The sequence below is a fragment of the Etheostoma cragini genome, chromosome 9 (assembly GCF_013103735.1).
Source record: "Etheostoma cragini isolate CJK2018 chromosome 9, CSU_Ecrag_1.0, whole genome shotgun sequence".
NCBI classification, from domain to species: domain Eukaryota; kingdom Metazoa; phylum Chordata; class Actinopteri; order Perciformes; family Percidae; genus Etheostoma; species Etheostoma cragini.
This window is the reverse complement of record NC_048415.1, coordinates 9,872,780-9,893,244: the sequence shown is the minus strand read 5'-3', so window position 1 is coordinate 9,893,244 and position 20,465 is coordinate 9,872,780. Positions and strand designations below refer to the sequence as shown.

Here is a 20,465-nt window from a genome sequence, read left to right as displayed (position 1 = left end):
TGTGTGTGTGTGTGTGTGTGTGTTTGTGTGCGTGCTGTATTTGGGGGTGTTAGTTAAACTTGTGTGTTTCAGTTGCTGCATTAAGTAAATTAGTTCAAAATAAAAAGGACAATGAGTTGTCACTGAGTCATCTAAGGATAAAACAAGGTGTGTGTGCTGCATATGTATGCATGTTGGGGTGGTAGTGGCTTGGGGGTGGGCGGCGCACAATGAATAGCTCTTGGACTAAATTAAATTTCAGCTGGAATTAAATGATGGGAAGTGGTTTCTGTGTGTGCTACCAGATCGCTGTGGGAGGGCAATATTGCTAAAAGGCTTTTAGAGGATTAATTTAATGTTTTTTTCTTTTTCTTCTCCCTCCATCCCAGCTAGTTTTTATTTTTTTATTTCTTTGTTCCCCATCCAGGTGCTCATAAACCACAGCATTCCTTTTGAGTTGACATTTAGTAGCTAGAAAATGGCGGCAAGCCAGTCATGGTGATGTGTCCAAGGAGGTGGCCAGAGTGTTTTGTCTATGTTGTTTACATATCTGGGGGAGGCATTATAGAACAAAGCAACATGCGTGCTGTTGTTTTGTTTTGCTAGGAATAAAAGTGGGTGACATGCTGTGGAAGCTGTGGTGGATAGAGAAAGCAAGTTTGATCCCTACAGCATGTGATTAAAATTGATTAAACAAATGAGACATACTTTTGAAGGAGAAACATGGCCAATGAATACCTGAATATTGATCGCTAGATGTCACGAGTATTGTTGATAGGGGAAAAATGACCAATCGAGGTGCTAGCAAACTGGAGTTGCTGCAGCTAATGGCCAGAGCTCCCAGTTAGCTAAAATGCCAGTTGTGGGGGCATGTTCTGAAGAGTGTCTTTGTGCCTCTTAACAGACACAAAATGCAGTCGAAATTCCTGTGCAACATGAACAGGGCCCTTACATGACAACAAGATGCATTTTCAACTCAGACATTGCTAAGTAACCGTTTAAATTCAATGTGTGTACTGTCACCTAACTCTTTTTCCATTGGTCGCTTTACCAAAAACCAGATGAGTCAATCACGGACGCCACGCCTTTGCGGCAAAAGTTTATTTCCTCTAAAAATAGGCAATTGAGCGCTGTAGTGGTTATAACCATATATGTAACTATAAGGAAACAGTTCAAATGATGCCTGTGGCTTGCACAGTAATAGCGTCAATAAAGGCTAGCTCTAGTCTCACAAGTCCCCGGGAATTCAGTTGTTGCAGGAAACAGTAGTGTGCAGATCGGAGCGTAGTGTGAAGAATGAAGATCGGAGGTGTTCACAAAGGAAGAAGCTTGGAATGAGAATAACGTGTGTTGATCTACTATGGAGAAAAAAAAATTGTGTGTGTTTGTGCTTTTCCAAATTGTGGCAAAAGATTGAGAAAATACAAGTACCTGTCACTGTAACTGAACAAGTTTCAGTAACTTTGTTTTCAAGGAAAGTATTCTAATATCTGAGACAACTTTGACTATGATTGTTTCACTGAAAACACTGAACATAGCGTCCCAGATTCTTAAAATCACCACAACCGTGGCATTTTATTTTAAAAAAAAACTCATTTTACATCCTTAAAAAATCATCCCTTTAATCAGCATGCTTTTTGCTGCTTCAGACATGTAAGATAGGTGTTTCTTATTATTTCAAAAGTTGAAACTTTAGTTTTAAAAATGTATAACATTAGCTGTCAAATGCCATCGTACATTTCTTTTTTTGGTTGTTTTGAAGCAGTCAGAACTCCTTTCAGGTTATGCCTCATAAAACTGAACAACTGATCTCGCCTGTGACCCATTACTCAACCAATCATGCAAACAATCCATTCCTCCACTACACTCATCAATTAATCACAAAACCAATCAGATATGGTCATCCAGAAGCTGATGACGCTCACACAAAAACATTAGTGCCACTCTCCTCTCACTTGAAATTAGCAGGCAAGAGAGTGACAGTAAAACGATAAACGGTTTCTAGTTTGCTGGGGCTTGTTTTGATGACCCATGTTCAGTTAAATTATTGCAGTAATGATGCAAAGACAGTGATAAATCACTTCTGTTACTATTTCTTCAGCTGTGTCAGCAGTTACACTTTAGAAATGGACTTACGGTGATTATGCAGAACTTTGGCAAAACTGGTGAATGTATAAATGCAGTTAATGTTAGTGTATGAGGAATATAAGTTTATCCAGTGCTGTCAGTTCGTAAAAAAATAAGGTGTTGAGGTAAATGTAGCAGTAATATGATGAATACAAATACAAAAGAAAGCAAAGATATGACAAAATGGGTTTATCCTCAATTGTTGAGGAAACAAAGTTGGTACTGGATTTTTATTAATGCCCGGTTAATTACTGGGAAAAGTTGAGAATTTATTTTAATCGTATACTGTATACATTAGTAAATGTTCATGTATTCTCTTTCAGATACTAGAAGAATTCATCCAGCCTGCACAGCATGATTCATTCAGATGATATGATCTATCACTACTCATTGTCATTTAATATAGGCCAGTATAAATGGCCAAATAAACATGAACATTTAAATATGGAATTTCAAAAGGAAGTGCAAAGGTCAGACAAATCTCTCTAAGCACATTGAACTTTTCATTTCCTTCAAAACACTTGGTAACACACTCTATTGAACAGACTATGTACAGTATCTCAGTGTACCTGAAATTGTACAATTCTTTGACTTAACACAGTACACCTCATCTGCTTTACTGTGCATGCTAACCAGGTCAAACTTATTTTTAAACTGTTGTACTTGGCGAAATAAAGCTATTGTCATGTGTTTTTCGGGACAAAAACAAAATGGACAAATTACCAACCAGTAAAGCACCTCCTCTTTCTCAGACAATCACTGTAATTGTCGGCACTTGGAAAAGTTTAGATCTTGCGCAGTGATTAGTGATAGTCTGCCTCGTCAGTGAGAGGGGGAAAGGTAATCAAAGATAATTGCTGCAAATCATTGTGATGTTTTAATTGTGCACCTGCATTTCTCAATTGTTGGCTTTACATTTTAGTGTCTTTAAGTGTCTTTCTGCACTCTATCCACATCAGTGATGTGTGTGTGTTTTTAATGTAGTTGATGTTTTTTTATTTTTGCATTCAGAAGTTCAATGTCTAGCTCAAGGACACTGTGACACAATGAACAATTGTCTATTGAAATAGTTGACGCTGCAAAGATTGACCCTGTTGTCACAGTTTAGTGTGTTTGCACATTAAAGCCGCTGGGAAACTTGTATGTTGAAGTTCCAAACAAACAAAGAGAGGAACCAAACTGCAGCACACTGTCAAACAGACATTTGAAGGTAGGGAGTTTATCCATCCATCTTCGTCCACTTATCCAGTGTTGGGTTGCGGGGGGAGCAGCTCCAGCAGGGGACCACAAACCCCTGGGTCTTCCCCAAGGCCTCCCAGGAGGCGCCCAGGAAGCATCCTTACCAGATGCCCAAACCACCTCAACTGGCTCCTTTCAACGCGAAGGAGCAGCGGCTCTACTCCGAGCTCCTCACGCATGACTGAGCTTCTCACCCTATCTCTAGGGAGACGCCGGCCACCCTCCTGAGGAAACCCATACCAGACCCCAAGGTATTTGACCTCCTTCACTTGGGGTAGCGACTCATTCCCACATCCCTACATAGAATAGGAACTGCACCAGTTTCCTGCTGAGAACCATGGTTTCAGATTTAGAGGTGCTGATCCTCATCTCAACCAAATGTTATTAGGCTTATCAATACTGTTTGCTTCCGTTGTTAAACCCCTGCTAAATTATAGTCATACTCAGCAGCTCTATGCAAGCCTGCTGTCCAGTGATGCGCTTCATGTTACTAATGACTTAACTGTAAGAACTATTTTAATGTTACTTACAATAATTGCCATGCAACTAAAGTATTTATCCTTCTGAATCTTCATTCACAGCACAGCCAATCTCCATGTGAAGTTCCATGGAAATTAGCATCCCACAGAGTTGGCATTTGAATTTCTAATTACAGGTTCCCATGTGTAATTAAATGTAGTTATCATTTTGCAGACATGCTTTGCATCAACAGATTAAAAGCCTCCAATACAATGTCTGATGCCAGCCCTCTGATAGTAAAGGTGATTCACTGCAGAGCTACAATCACCACTGGATCAGCTGTAAAAATGCATTTTTATTTTTGCTTATGAAACAACTCCCAAGCTTGACCCTGAGCTTTTTGAATGAAGAGATGTTGTAAATGTGTAATTATTTTGTAGATCAGACAATATGCCACTCAAATGGACTGACATACAAGGTAAAAACATTTATGTCAGTGAACTCTTACTCAAAGGGATTTTTAAATTATAACATGCTGAGTGTTTTTCCACCTTACCAAATTGTATTGGTTCCTACTCTGACACTACGGTCGTACAGATTACATGCATACCTTTGGATAGGATTTTCTTACTACTTTTTACAAACACTGTGTTCATTTTTATATCTAATAGACAGTAGTAGTGCTCAAACCATCAGGGCCACAAAGGATTACTGCAATGATTGCAGTGTGTACAATACAATAGTGTGGATGAGGTTTGCGATGACATCACTGCTGACCAATGTCAGGCTTGGATTGGACGTTTAAGAAGATTTTTCCCTAAGTACATGAACTATGAAAACACACATTGTGATGTGGATGAGAGTTTATGGCCAAATCCAGATGACCGAATGATGCAGATTAGTGTAATGTAGTGTGTACTACGGATACCTCTTACAGTATTTACATTTTTTTGTTTTTTATATTTGAATAGACAAAACCTAAGGGTAATGATGCTATAAAAGTTTGTTTCTTGCATCTCTGATTGGGGAAGAAGTCTTCATTGATCACATTTGTGATTATGGGATTGGAATTATGGAAATAGTTTGTTGTTGAATTTGATGGGTAATGTACATTCAGTTACTTCAAAGTGTAATTTTCCAAACATGTATCTTACACTGTTTGGTCTTGGACTAAGTGATTGTTTCAACAACTTACCTGAAAGAATTGGAATTTGATGTACTTGTTGTATTTCACTAGAAACTTAGGGGTTGAAATGTCTTGCAGGGCAAAACATTTACAAGCCAAATTAAAGGAGAATCGGTTGCTTTGAATGCAAGATTTGATGGTTTACAAGTATGATCAGTTGGGAGTGTCGTACTTAGAGCTTTGAAACACTGCACCTTACTAATAATTGTTTTAGTTGATTGAATGTTATTTACAAATTACAACAATTACAAGCAATATGCTGAGACACGAGAACGTGTCCCAGGATCAACAATAGAAACACAGAGAGGAAAGATGGGACGGAGGGAAACACTGAACCACACTGATAATAATGATGCCATAGCAACCAAAAAAAAACTTTAACTTTCACTGAAAAGGCTGGAAAAGCTTAGTTTGACTATAAGAAACACATTGTCACTCTGCCATTAACAATCAAAATCATCATTCATGTGCAGCTCACTTACAGTAAGGCAGTAAAAGGTTTCCTTCAAACTTGTAAATTGAAAGCACCATTAAAAGAAAGTGCTTGGACATTAAAGCAATTAAACTAGTGTTAGCCTATTGTCATTCTTAGGCCATGAGCGGAGTTAAATCGTTGTGCAGAGCAAGCATGCACTCTGATCATCAAAACATCAAAACTGTAGGAGTGTCAGGGATTGTTCTGCACTTCCAGATGCCTGCATCACAGAAGCCTTCATCTCCCAGTCATACAATAGTCTTTGAACTTGCCGAAGTACAGCACATAGTGACCTTTTACATACAGTATACACATAGAGGGACCTAGTTAACTCAAACAGCAGTGGTTTTGAGGTAAAAGCATTTGTAAAGACATCCATAGCTGCTACTTGAATATATTTGTGGAATCCTGTTACATAGTCATGTGTAATATCATATGAATTGCTATCAAATTCAAGGAAAATATGCGTAACTTTGCATTAGATGCAGCCCGAGATTCATGTGGTATTTTCACAACACCATATAATGTAATGTAATGTGTTTGTGTCTCAACATTTCCTCACAACACACTGGAAAGACAAAACGGAGCTAAGATCCAGCAGAGGAACACGCCTAACGAAAGCGAGATGTGCTGAAGGGAGGGAGAAAAAAAGAGGGAGATGGAGAAAGAGGAAAGAATTATAGAGGGCAGGGGTATGATAGCCAAGAGAGAGCTGAAAAGGCAGTGCCTTTGTTTGTGTGTGTGTGTGTGTGTGTGTGTGTGTGTTTTTGTTTTAATTATTAATTTATTTTTTGTCCAGAGAGGGAGAAGACTGCAGAATCGGACTTTCTGTTTACATCCCACGGTTTCCTTGTTCTTCTAAGGAAGCATGAATCTAATTTAGGCCTGGGAGCTGTGCAGCTTCTTCCTTTAATCGTCAACACTTGATGAATACAGGAGAGGGGGAGGGGGTCTAAAATAAAGAGGGATGCAGGAAGAAGGGACGTGAGATGCCTGGAATCCTTGTTTTTAAGATGCACAAATTATATTATGAACACAAATTACATACTGGAGGCACGCATCGCATTGATTTAGTGGACCTAATGACCAAGAAAATTGAGAAGGGTGAATAGGGACACTTTGAATTGCGACCAAACAAAGTCAAACACAAACACATGGGAGGCAAATATTGTTGCTTCAAAAAAAGAATAGATGACAGAACAAGAATAAAGAAAGAAAGGTTTGTCGGTTAAAGCCTTGCTGCACACTTGCACATTACTCCCCCATACCATATGTTAAGAAGGCCATGACAGGCATGTTAAAGAGGGAGCATCTCTGTGATTCCCAGTGTCAAATGCGGAGATGTATTTAAGTATAATATAGTAGGAGGGGAAGCGATGGCTAGAGACGATAGGGAGAGGGATGGGGCACAAAATGCTTTCGTTGCAGGGTGTAATGCACCACAGACAAATAGCGCCGTTTTATTGCCTGAAGGAGTGGAAAGACCTTTTAAATTCATGCTCACTCTCCAGGAGGCAGCAGCGGTGGCGGCCAGTGAATGATGTGCCACAGAGACACAGGACATTGTTGTTCTACTGTCTGCTGCATTGCAAAATAAATACACTTTAATAAGAAATCTTTTAGTGGCTCCGGATTTTTCTCAAAAATGAAAGAAAAAATCATAATGGCATCATACTGCATTTGGGATTTTTTTGGGATGAGAATTCTAAGAAATACTCAAGATGGACATGAGGATGATGGAAATCCTGGTACCTGTCGCAGTGGCAGGCTACTATCTCATAAAATATTCAACAATGCTCCACCCAGGACTCTCAAAATTGTAAAATTACTTTATACAGTATTTAAGAATAAAATGACCTTTTTGAGAATGACCATGGTAAGACACATCTTCTTCATAGCTATCCAGTGAGATACAGACAGGATTCTGACTACTCATGAAAAGCTGGAAGAGTTTGGTACTAATTCCTGCAAATTAATGACACCAATCCGCACCAGCTGTACTTTGTGTTTTAGCAAAAAAGTTTGTTTTTTTAACGTTAAGATTGCTATCAATTAAGCTTTATATTTTATAATGTCACATAACTTAGAAGCACTAAGAAGCACTAATAAATGTCAGCGCTTTAAATGAATTCAACAATCTCTTCAGAACCATGGACAGCAGCTCAACAACACCAAGCCAGTAACAGCCTGGTCCCTGTACTCAATCTAAAGTAGTGTTTTGGTGAATTTGAAGACACACTTGCAGGTTGGTTGTTATTTGATGCAGAGACCTGTTTTTTTTCAAAGGCACTGAAATTTACCTAAACATACCATGCCTGCTTGACATTAAATGTACTCTTGTTATGAAACGATATACTGATATCGTTTAGGCATGCAGCTATTCAGTGTTGAAATTAGATTACGAATCATCAGAGACACTAAGGTTTAATAGCTGATCTAAATAAGAAGGTGACAACCCATTTAAAATCTTGAAAAACAAGAAATACCATTTTAAAATCAATCCTGGTTAAAAGTCCTGCCGCTGCGTTCTGGACTAACTGTAACCGATAAAGGGATAACTGAGCCCTTCCAACATGTTACAGTCTAAACAAGATGTAATAAATGCACGTATGACTCTGTTAAAGGATTTGCGTAGCAGGTAGGGCTTTACCTTAGCCAAAAGTCTCAGCTGGAAGAAACTGAACTTGTGCTGAGTTGTAGAAGATAAAAACATGACAGACCTTCCCCTTTTTCTCGTTTTCATTTAGTTAATTTCACTTTTCTCATCTCTTCTGTTCCCCTCCTCCAGCTCTCCCGCGCAGTCACCATTGACATGTCTATCAATATGACGGGGCTGTGACAGACAGGTCCCTGAGGCACACCCCACCGCCCCTCCTTCACATACTGTACATACACACACACACACACAAACACGCAGTCACACTTCTCTGCCTCTCTACTCATTGACGCCTGACTCAGAAAAAACACAAAGACAGATGTGGAGTAATGGGTGGGAGGATGTGTAAGTGGTACAGAATCTCACACACTGTAAAATGGGCTTAGTAAGTTTTTCTTAGATGTAAAAAATTATATGAAAAAAAACAACGGAATTGCAAAAAAGCAAAGTTTAAGACATTACTACCAACAAACATCTATTTAAAGCTTTAGTGCATAACTTTTTGATATTAAGAAACGTCCATTTCATTCAAGCTGATGCCGAATGAGTGTTACAAAGCTAAGTATCAGCTCCACACAACTCTCTGTGTATTTGTCAGTATGGCTATGTTCAGAAGATTGTTTGTCACAATTTTCTGAAGAGTGTTGAAGAGTCATGTATTTTAATCCTCCGTGCCCTCCTTGCTTACAAGCAACTGTGTGAATTGGGCATGGGGGCGTTGCATGGTCACGTGAGGCTTGTAGCATGTGGGTGCTCCAACAGTTTTGTTGTCATTAATTAGAATTCCATTATGGAAACGGCAGAAACTACGCACTATATCCATGCCATCATTGCTAATAGTAAAAAAAGAAAGATTACACCGACGGGGCGTATTTTTTTTACATGCTTTCTGATGCAAAATTATACATTGTGTTTGAATAAAGGAATTTGCCCAAATATCGTTGTGTCTTGTTCAGTGCTTTTCCATCCATCTGTTTTTAATGATCATGTTCCCTTTGCACTAAAAAAACATGAGTGGAAACCATGTGACTTAGGGAATAAATCATGCATCATCGACTGAAGAAATAAAAAATGGCAGCAGACAAAAATTGATAAAGATCGAAGAAAAGATCTGTGTGGACTTATGAGGAAACTTAAATTTCCTTTAAATCAATGTATGAAACAAATGAATGAATCTACATACTTAAATCAAGTTTTTTCACCTAGTTTTTGTAATTTTTAGGTTCAACAGGCACTTGTCATCTAGCTGCATCCTGTCTTTCTGCAATCGTTCTACGGCACCCAACTTGAGATGTAGTGCCGACTGTCATCTCAACCCAGCCAACTCCTAATATTTACATACAGTAAACATACAGTAGCGGATGGACATTAATCCGGAAGATTGTAATTCATACTGATTTTTTATTAATCGAGTTGCCATGGCACCAAAAGCCGTGCAAGTTATTTCTGGTGAAATATCGTCATGGTGAAGCTCAAAAACATCTGGTGAGAATTCAAACTAAAAGTCAGTGACATACCTCAAAAAGCAACTTTATGTCACACTAATGTGGTCTAGACTTAGAGAAAAGCCTTCAATCAGCATTTTGTTGCTATAATTACAACACTGTGAAAACACAGCCACTTCCTGCTGTAGTGTGAACATAACCCTGTGAACACTGGTGGGATGATATCTACAGGAGACATAGATTGGTGGCAGAGTATTTTGACTGATTGTTGTAAGACAGAAAATAATTAAGACATACACAGAGAAGCAGACAAACAGCAGAGATAGACAGAGAGATCTAGAGAGAGAGGGTCAAGTTAAGCCCCTGGAGAGGGAGAGTGACTCTGGATTAAAACCCTGGTTCAAACCACCGGCCTCCTCAAGACTTTATGTTTTTTCTTGCAAACACTGCTGACCCTACCACACACAGTGGACATCTAGTGTGCCTTTGGGCCCAGTGAAGATATGTTTTGACTGGCCCTGTCACAAATGACCAAAAGAAAAACACAGAGTCAAGTATGAGTATTAAAGTCCAAAGGATATCTTTGAAAGAAGCGCTACAGCTCAGTGATTTAAGCGTGGTGATAACACTGTCAGGGTTAGAAGTTCAAATCCCACTTGGGCTGGCTTTGCTGAAAATGTATGCACTCCAGTACTGTAAAGCTTGTGGATAAAAGGACCCTACAAACAACAAATGTTAAGTTGTGGTTATATTAGAGAAAGGATTCATGTTCAGATGCCTATTTTCATAATTGCATGCAATAATAACATTCTAAATGTATGTTAATCATTGTAATTAAGTGTGAACTTCAGGGCATCTTCTCTTTCAATTCAGAAACAAAACTTTAACTGCAGTAATATTAATAATCACTAATCTCATGACAATGTCCTTACAATAAAAATAAATACTACACTTAAGACTTTGAAATAGCTACCAGAATGACAGACACCATTTCTTCAAAGAACCCTCTAAAACCAGTAAACTCTCTGTGGCACCTTAAACCACTAACAGAGAAGCTACTCAAATTCTACTATTAACTCCATGCAGACTTATTGACAGATCTTCAGATAGCTTGAGGCGCACACAGAACAAAGTTTAGCCCCTTGCTTCAAATATTTCCTCAGTGCTTTGCCAATAAAAAAGAGTTTGCTCTGTTTTGGAAAAGCCATTACTTTGAGTTTAACTGTCAACGCATCACTGTGTGAAGCTTACATCATTTTATTAACCTCACATGTGTCCAATACCAAGAAGTTTTTTTTACAGTGTGCCAAACTATAGATATCTGTCTCGGGACTCTTGCTGGAGGAAGTGCACACTCGAGGACCACGCATATTTAATCTTATCCATACATCCAGCCTTTCTGGGAGGAAGTGTGATGTTTAATTGCATGGATGCTGGGTTTAAGCATTGATGTGACATTCCTCTTTCTGTATCTTGGGAGATATGCCTAAAGCTTTGGGTACAGATGATATTTACCTCCTTAATATCATTGTGGTTGAAAGTAAACAAAATCTTGTTGATCCCTACCTATCTCTAACGCCACAATGAGGTTGAGATACCAAATACCTGTAACACTAATGCCATTCCCATCTATCTAAGGTCTATCTTTATGTTTACTTAGCAAATGTTAAAGGTTCTACTGAAAATGGCTGTTGACGCTCTTATTTTTCCACGTTATCTTATTTCCCCTGGTTATTGTCATACTGTAAGAAGAAGCAAATGTGCCAAACTTGAATGATGAGACCCTAGGACTCCTCTTCTTGTAAATCTTAAATAATATGTTGAAATTTAAAACCTAAGGAAAACGTATCTGATTAGAAATTAGAATTTAACTTTTTCAAAAACTGCAAAAAGTATATGCCGTAGGTAAACCTCTCACTAATACCTCCAGTATATCACTTGAAGGGTTGTTTCTTCAAAACTCCTTGCTGTCCATCTGGCCACTTGTCTGCCAACCTCCCACCACACACCCACATCCTCTTTAAAACAATATGGCAGCCGTAATCAAAGCCTGAGGTTGGCCTCTCTTACACATGATTAATTAATTGGACAAGCATGCCAGATGTGATCAGGTCAGCAGTGATCGCCGGGTAACATGTAAATGAGCCTTCGGATTGGCCGAGCACCTAGCCTGTCAAAAAGTTGGCATGTGCTGGTGCACTTTGGAGGGTTGCTCAACCTGTTCACGTTAAACATTGTTGACATCACCTACTGCCACATTCCCCTTTATAAATATCACATGAACCACGGCTGGACGGCTGGTATTTGTAAGATATATTGTCCCTCATTGCTGAGGGGCATTCTCCGGATGCCAAATATATTTCATTTGAACAGATGGAAATTGCAAAGGAGAGATGGAGCGAGTGTAGGAGGGGAAATGAAGAGAAAGAGGCAAGAAGAGAAAGATGATGGAGGGAGCTAACGTGCGTGTGCATGTTTGTGTGTGGGCACTGGTGTGTGTATGTGTGTGTGTGTGCGTGTGATTGAGTGATCTATACTCTAATCAGTACATCCTCTGGTCTTATTTGTAGTGACCATACTGTATGTTAATGGCCACAAAGAAAATACAAACTTATAACTAAGCGGTTTTCCTCAGTGGCATAGCAGAAGCAATACACCAGCTGTGCCTTTTTTACCAAACAATTTCTGACCAGCACTATACTGTTAATCGCAAGTACATTTCCGTGGCTTTGGTCCAACAGGACGTCAGTTTGAGCAGGCTAGGTCAGACAGGATACGCTATTTATCTCTTCACTCCAGTCTGGTCTGAAAATGCGAAGCATTACCACTTTTTCCTTTTGGCTCCAGGTTTGAGTGTGCTGCAGGAGTCATTTTAAGAGGTGACGCAGTTTTATTCTTCTGGCCAAGTTCCAAAGGGCGACATAAGATTGCGTGTCCTCCCATAATGAGAGACAAGAGGGGACAGGATAGAAAGAAAGGAGACAAGTCACAGAGTTTGTGTCGGAGGATTGCAAGTTGAATGGCTTAAGAGGCAGGCCTTTCAGTCATTTGTTCCAGCAATGGCATCTTCTTCAAATGCCGTGATTAGAAAGAATGGTGTGTCTAGTCTGGGTTATGTAAAGCCCAAAAAGGGTGTGATTAAAAAGGCATCTTGTTCAATTTAGGTACAAAGTTATACTTATTTCTTATAGTTTTAAGCACCACAGGGTTGGGTGTCTTGTGCCCTACTCTTTTTTAAGATCCCCACATGTAACATCTAACTCTGTTAGCCAGATTAAAAGCATACCAATTTTATTTGCTTTGGGTATGGGTAACATATCAACTGGAAATTGGAGTCCTATCAGTATAATCAAATGAACACATGCAGCAACAAAGACATCACAGAGAGGGAGCAACATCGACATGTTTTATCAACCTGCTGACCCCTATTCAGAAATAATAGTGACTCTTATGGTTGCTGTTGAAGCATTTGGCGTGTTGGATGCTTTCGGCTGTCACACTCCCAGGATTACCCAAAGGGACAGCCTACATAATAGGATATTACCATCCTGGGTCTCATCCAAACAAACTCCTCCTTCTGTTCCTGCCGCCCGCCTCTGCATCTCCCTCAATCCATATACCCATTATGCTTCAAAGTAAACAGGCAACAAAAAAAATCTCTATGTGAAAGAAGGAGGCCTGCTGGCCACGTGTCATTACAATCATACCGCAGGGCCTTTGACAAAGGCTTTTATTAATTATATTTACAAATCTGCTTAGTAATGTAAAAAGACCTAGAGACACAGGGCAGTATCCTAAAAGTACCCTAATCAACATTGGTATAATTAAATGTGCATTAGAGGCTTGTGTGTAATTTATAAGCAGAACCAGCTCAAGTGTAGTCAAGATGTCATTAGAATTTTAGAAGGGGGTGAATCTCACAAGAGCTAATTTAAAAACACATGCAGGTGATAGATTAGTGATGTGTCATTCATCTTTCTCACATCTACAAAATGCAGGAATATGGAAAAATGAGAGAGTCCAGCTACAACTTATGGATGCCAGAAAAGGAGGAGGAGTCAAGATCGTTTTGGGTGTTGCTGCAGGAATAATGACACAGGTGGAAGCCAGTGTAAATCACTTGGCAACTGGGCCTGGCTGCCAGCTTACCTACCCTTTTGATTTTAACAGACAAAGTAGATTTACACGCCCTGGTCACACCAGCTGAGCCTCGCTTTCATTGTGCTTGCTGCAATTAATTCACATTTACAGGAGAGCAGTGATGAGATTCTGAGGAACAATGATTTGGTTTGTGTCATTACATATGCAAAGGGGGAAAAGGGCTTAATTGCTGTATGGATGTTTGGTAAATATGATCAAACTTGAACACATAACACAGTTAAGATCATCACTTGGGCTCAGAACAACAATGCAGTATGTATTATTTAAATCTTTTTTATTATTTGAAACTTAACAGAAACTGAAAAAATCTTTGCTGGCATCCGGTGGTTTAACTTCTCTCTTTGCTCCAGTGATATAAGAGTGTAGTGCAGGGTGTGTCCATACCCCATGACATAAGTGGGGGTTGTAGTTACAGGGAACAGAACAATCACAATTCCAAGACTAGATGACTTGGCCATGTGCCAAAATGTCCTTGTTTTGAATTCAGTTCTATTATGACTTGATGGCTAATGTATCTACTCAATCCAATTAAAGGCTCCCTTAAACTTCTGATGTAGTTTAAAGCTTCTCAGACACAGTTGTGCTAAAAGAGAAAACCACTGTGGCTTTCTTCTCGTTATCTCAGAAACATCACATCCAACTCTTCCTTATTCATTTATTTTGCTGTGACAGATCCCTGCCAGCTTTTACTGAAAAACCCTCAGACACAGCACTGTAAGTTGCGGCCATCTTTGTGTGGTGAGAAATGCATGCACACTAACCAGCACGCAGATGGTGGTAGGTGCATTTACCCAAGAACCCCTCCCCCAGATCCTACCTGCATTAAACCAGATGACGGATTTAAACTCCAGGCACTGTGGACCCCGAGTTGCAAAATGCCGACCAAGGCTGCTGCATAATTTATCCCCAGAATATGTCATTGACTCCCCATCTCATTTCCATTTGTGACTGCGGCCCATGTGGTAGACATCATGCATGCAGAATAGAGAAGTAACCACTGTTTGTTTCAGTAACAAACATAAATATTTGAGTAGATACTATATTTACTTGTGTGGAAGCTGGGTAACTCCAGGAGGCAGCTTCAAATTATCATTTGTTTCTTCCATTTTGTATGACTGTCAGCGTAATGACATTAGAACACACCATTAGCAAACAGGAAATTGTTTTAGGCCTTGATTCTCCAAATATCAAGTATCCCGTTTTTGTGAGTTTAATCTCCTATCATGCTTTGCAGCCATGTGAAAGCACTATCTGTTATTGGGCAGATGTGACTTGTTTTGTTAACAGAGTGAAAACTTAAGAGCCATTACCAAGAAGCCATTTACTTGTTATTGCCTGATAATTATTTGATACTTTGAATATTGGAGGTGCTTCAGTGATAATGGCCAAAAATAAATCCTTCATTACACACAATCTATCAACAATGGGCTCACCCTTCAGTTGTGGCTCTCTTTAATAACAGCTCTGCTTCTCTTTTAATCTGAGGCGGCCTGGCTCTGTAGCCTCTCCGTGACACCAGTGGCACAACGTTAATACCTTCCTTGTATTGCAGAGGAAAACTGTATCTATGTTGAAACGAAGTGGGAACAATGTGGCATCTACACACACACACACACACACAGACTTCCCTTTGCCTGCCTTGCAAAAAAGCATTTCCTGCTGCTTAATAAACACATACAGAGGCACAGATATACATAGCATTTGAGGAGCTACCGACACTCGGGTGTTCAGAGCAGATAAGCCCCTGTACCGTCTGTGGTTTGTTTCTCCAACCTCCCCCCCTTTCTTCTCATCCATCTCTTCTCTAGGGTTCTGTCTGGAGGCAGGCTTCAACTACAAGCCCCAACGGAGTCACGAATAGGAGTGATGAATACCTAAAAATCTGGAGAGAATAGCAGACAAAAGCGGACAATGTGAATCCTGGATTGCAAGCTAAGGGGATGAAGGAGCCTGGGGAGATTCCTATCACTCTGGCACATGTAGAAAAAGAGAGAGGGAGGGAAAGTGAGGTTGTCAACATGTTACAGTGTAAGCCCAGGTTGAGGGATAAGCTGTTTGTACAGACACCAGACAGAGCTTTCATTACTCGCTGTTTAGTCATGCTGTATTCACAGGGTCAGTGCCATGTACATAACTCCTGATGCATAAGAACACCATGCCAAGGAAGTAACACAACAGGCGGCAACAGACACTAGGTTGGTAGCCGCTGTGACCACAACCTAATATCCCAGGGAGTTAGCCTGGTGAGGTGTGATCATACGTTGTTGGCGCATGATGCTCGAAAGCATCTCTGTGAAAAGCCTCAGTAATTACAGTGGAGGCTGTGTGAGTAGGAAGCTAGTGTGTCTGCAGGGGGAAAAAAGTCTTCTTTAGCTCATCTCTTAGTGAAGGATGAAAGGGAGTTGGAATGGGATTGGAGCATCTGAGAAGCCTCTGTGTAGAAAAAAACGACTCTGGTGGTTTTTCAAAGGATCCATATTATAACTCTGAATTTTTTATTTCAATCAACTAACTTTACATGCTAAAACATACAATTACCAACCAATATTCTTTAACAATTTAGCTAGTATTTTTTGGCTGTTACTTATAATTATCGAAAGCTGCACAATGTGTTGAATCTCATTGGGACTGGTAGCACTGCAGCAGAAAAACCTACAAATCAAAAAAACTCATTTGGTTTCAATTCTAAAACTATAACTTTAATCTGAAATATGTAACTTATTTGGTCATGACTGAATGCAGACACCAACTTCTAATGTTTCAATGTGATTCCTACCCCATTTTTAACTGTATTCGGAAACTGCAAAATCAAACAATTTTTGTCTGTCACAGAAAATGTCTTTCAACCTTCCCTTGACACCTCATTCTGTTTGTAACAGAAAATCTTGCAGTGATGGTACGCATAGAAAATTGAAGTTAATATGCCTCACACTAATTCACATACTAATCCCATGTGGGGTTATTTGAATTCTGTTTTCTTACTGGCAGCTACTGGAGTGTGATCTTTACAAACAGCGAATATTCTTATGCACATTATTTTAGATTTCACACAACTCCTAATCAATCAACACTTTACAGCCATGCGATTTACTTTTGATAGTGGAGACATATTTTTTGCAAACCATATGTCTTGACAGTAACGATGCTGTAGTGATTTCACTTTTGAACCTCTTCCAAAGTGAAATAACTGGTAGCTTGTAAAAGTAGGCTTCCAAAGTATCCTTCTCAGGAATGGAGGACTGATTAAACATGGAAAAATGAGAAATCTCAGAACAAATTTAGAAAAACTTTCTTAATAATGTCCTTAATAATATACTGCTGTGATGGATAAATTCCTACACAAATTAAAGAAAAATAGTCTAGATGTTTCTGAGAATCTTCTTCTGATTTGCCAAAATAAACTTCTGCAGGGACAGAAGACACGAATTCCGTCATACTGTCAAGGAGAGAAGCATAGAACCACTAATTACTCCATACTAAGGCACACTGCATGAAAATATCAACTAAAAACCTTAGAAATATGAGCGTAACACCCCCTAACCGTGACACCATCGAGTGACAACTGCTTTGTTGGTTGACTGGAATATGACATTTGTATTGGCTGTCTGCAATGCAGATTGGAGTTTTAATTGCATACACATTTCTCAGAAGCAGGCGAAGTCTTGAGGCAAAAAAACAAAATCCGAATAAATAATGTTTGACTGAGGCCCGGTAAAAGGCAAGGATTATTACCTTTTAACACATTTCTTCACATGATTCACATAAATTATTTGGTTAAAAATACAAATGAAAAATGCAGTTCCAATTCATGCTGCTTGAATTGTTTTTTGGAACTGTAGACATTTAAACTAAATTGTTATTTTTGCCTTGTATGTTGTGTGCAGCTTTTCATTTTGTTCCCAAAGCATGTTTTGGTTAATTGCAGTTTTAGTTTCAGCAGTGTGTGTTTTTTCATTTGGTTTTGTTAGTAGATATGTTGCATGTTTTAACAGCTATTATTTGCATATATTTGTGGATTTGCTGTGTATTTCTAATTGTTTGTTGGACTGGAAGCATCTTAAATTGCCTGGACCACCCACAGCTCATGATTGGCAACAGGATGTAATGATGTGCTCGTTAAAGGTGGACGTGAAACAGGTGCGGGGGAGAGAAAAAAAGAAGACAAAGAGAGAATCCCTGATGTGACTGGCCAGAGGAGTGTTGTGTTTTAGTCATTTTTTTAGCACTGTGAAGAAGTAACTGGTTTTATTTTGAATGAATCATTGAAAAAAAAACATCCTATGGAACTTAAGTTCTTTTAAACAGTGGAAATGCCTTGTTTTGTTGGTAACACCTCAATGGACGTTTCATTTTAAAATAGAAGACACAGTATGTCAAATAGAATGTGAGATGCTGTGGGGAATTAGCTGTCAAGGAGTAAAGATCAATTGTCACTAGACTGTACATCTTTACATGTGACCTGACAGTGACTGTTCACTGTGTAGTTCATAACCAATATTAGAGCTTTAACAAACTTAAATCTTGCATTTGCATTTTGTATTTAGTTATATTGATGTACTTGTCATCTTGCAAAAACTCAGTGGTTCCCTGCTGTTCTTTCACCTTACTTTTTTAGCATTCATGAGGGAAGGTAGAAAATATAAAATATGTGTATATATATACATAATGCAGATGAAACATGTATTTCAACTAAATTGGCATTTTACACTGCAATTAACTAGTGAAGTAAATACCACACATTTACTGTTACAGCTGTAGCAGTGTGTGAGCATCACTGATCTGATGGAGTAACATATCTACCCTTCTCTCCCTGCCTGAAACACAGATATGCATGCAAAAAACCACAACATACAGAGTGAGTGAATCTATGTCTTCAAAGTGTTGTTGCATTGAATCAATTTAGCACATTCTCATGTAAAGCTGCTTCCATTTCCAATGTGCATTGGTGCTCTATCAGTGTCACCCAAACTTCAATGAACAAAACCTACAACTCATGTGCTGAAGTGTTCAGGCCTACAGTGTATATAGTTGTGCACCTCGGCTTACCAGCCACTGTTGCCTAGCAACAACAACCATGTGCATTTGGGTGGTTTGTGTTTAAGGTTTTTTTGTGTGTGTGTGTGCGTGTGTGTGTGTGTGTGTGTAAGATGTCTTCAGGTCATTTGCATATATTATGTGTACATCTTGTATTTGCATATAAAAGGAACACACCTACCGTAGAATATTTAAAAAATATTTATAAAAATAAAAATAAAAAATCTTAATTTTTGGGACTTTAAAAGGGATAGATCTTTTATCTTATATATAAAATAGGCATGGGAAGATTTCTGTGGAAATGTGTACCGTAATTCCTCAAAAAAAGACCGGTAGGGATGGAAAAAGTTAAAAGCCTGGCCTCTGATTGTGGCCGGGGGCATGTCAACACGGACAAATAAAGGCCGGCCTCAAATTAAGGCCGGAGAAAGAATAGAGTGGATAATCTCCTAAGTGCATTTCATATGACGCGCATTCAAGTTTACTATAATGTACATTTCTAATCAATTCATGCTTTTTTCTGGGTTATGGTACTCATGTAAAGTATAATTTTCCTACAGGCATTTTAGTCAGTGCAGCTGTTTGTGTTGCTCAGCCAAGTGTAGTGGGTAGTAACATACAGGTGCCATTAGCTGGCAGTAGCTACATTGGATGTAACACAGGTCTCATTTAGTGACAGCAAAGAATGACAGGCTTTAGTGATAGTGACAGACTTTTCAACAACAAAACCAAAAAAGTTTTAAAGTATGCGGAGGAAATTTAGGGTGAAAAAGCTGCGAGACATTTCAACATTGACCCCAGGAGGATCCGATACTGGAAGAAACAGAAGGATGAGCTGACAAGGTTAGCTGACAGAAGCAGAACAAGGCTAGCTAGCTGGAGGTGGGAGGAAAGAGTTAGCCTGGAGATAGAAACAAAGCTAGCTAGCTACAATCTATAACGTTAATCAGATATTGGTGTAACTACTGTATGCTCTCATTTTAATCTACCAGCAATACCGTAGTACCTATATTTGAAATAAATACCTGGTACATTTACCGGGTTCAAACTAACACAATGGTGTTTTATTATTTCTGACCCAAATTGCTTTGTTGTCCTTCTGGCTATTGTTGCATTGTGATATTTTTGCAAATGTTTCTTAAAAAATGAATGCTGTTTGTCCACCGAAACACCACAGCTTTTCAGTTAAAACTGTTTAGTTAAAACAACTATACTCAACAAACAGATGGAATTAGAAATGAAGGCCTGCCTTTAATAAAAGCCTGTTTCAAATAAAAGCTGGGTAACTTCTGCGGTTCAGGTAAATGAAGTTGTTTTAGTCATGCAACAGAAAACTCCTACAGACAGTCTAGCTAGCTGTCTCGGTTTACCCCAGCAGAGATATGAGGAGCAATTAACCACAGTCAGCACCCATAAATGGACAGGAGTTTAGAATGTCAACACAAGGAAAGGGAAAGGTGACGGCCATCCGTCTGAAAATTCAGTACCTCCGGCAAAATTTACGGCGACACCTGAACAATTCCAGAAAAATGTAAACATTAACAATATAGAACAATTGTAGGTAATACACTGACAATGGATAGGAACATCATACACCCAGAAAAATGTGAACATTAACAACATAAAATAATTGCAGGTAGTACACTGACAATGTATAGGAACATCATATAACCTGACTTCAAAATATCCAATCTATGCCCTAAA

The 20,465-nt window shown here is 39.1% G+C and overlaps 2 long non-coding RNA genes across 2 annotated transcripts; one reads left to right on the top strand and one right to left on the bottom strand.

Annotated features, from left to right (window-relative positions):
• Nucleotides 1-721: 721 nt before the first annotated feature.
• Nucleotides 722-16,574, top strand: LOC117951015. The gene is made up of 3 exons (XR_004658026.1): nucleotides 722-895; nucleotides 8,738-8,740; nucleotides 16,560-16,574. It is a non-coding gene; the product is annotated as an uncharacterized LOC117951015 (long non-coding RNA).
• On the bottom strand, nucleotides 4,986-19,819 carry LOC117951016. Its single transcript, XR_004658027.1, has 3 exons — nucleotides 19,483-19,819; nucleotides 8,145-8,148; nucleotides 4,986-4,999 (listed from the first exon to the last, which is right to left on the bottom strand). It is a non-coding gene; the product is annotated as an uncharacterized LOC117951016 (long non-coding RNA).
• Nucleotides 19,820-20,465: the final 646 nt, after the last annotated feature.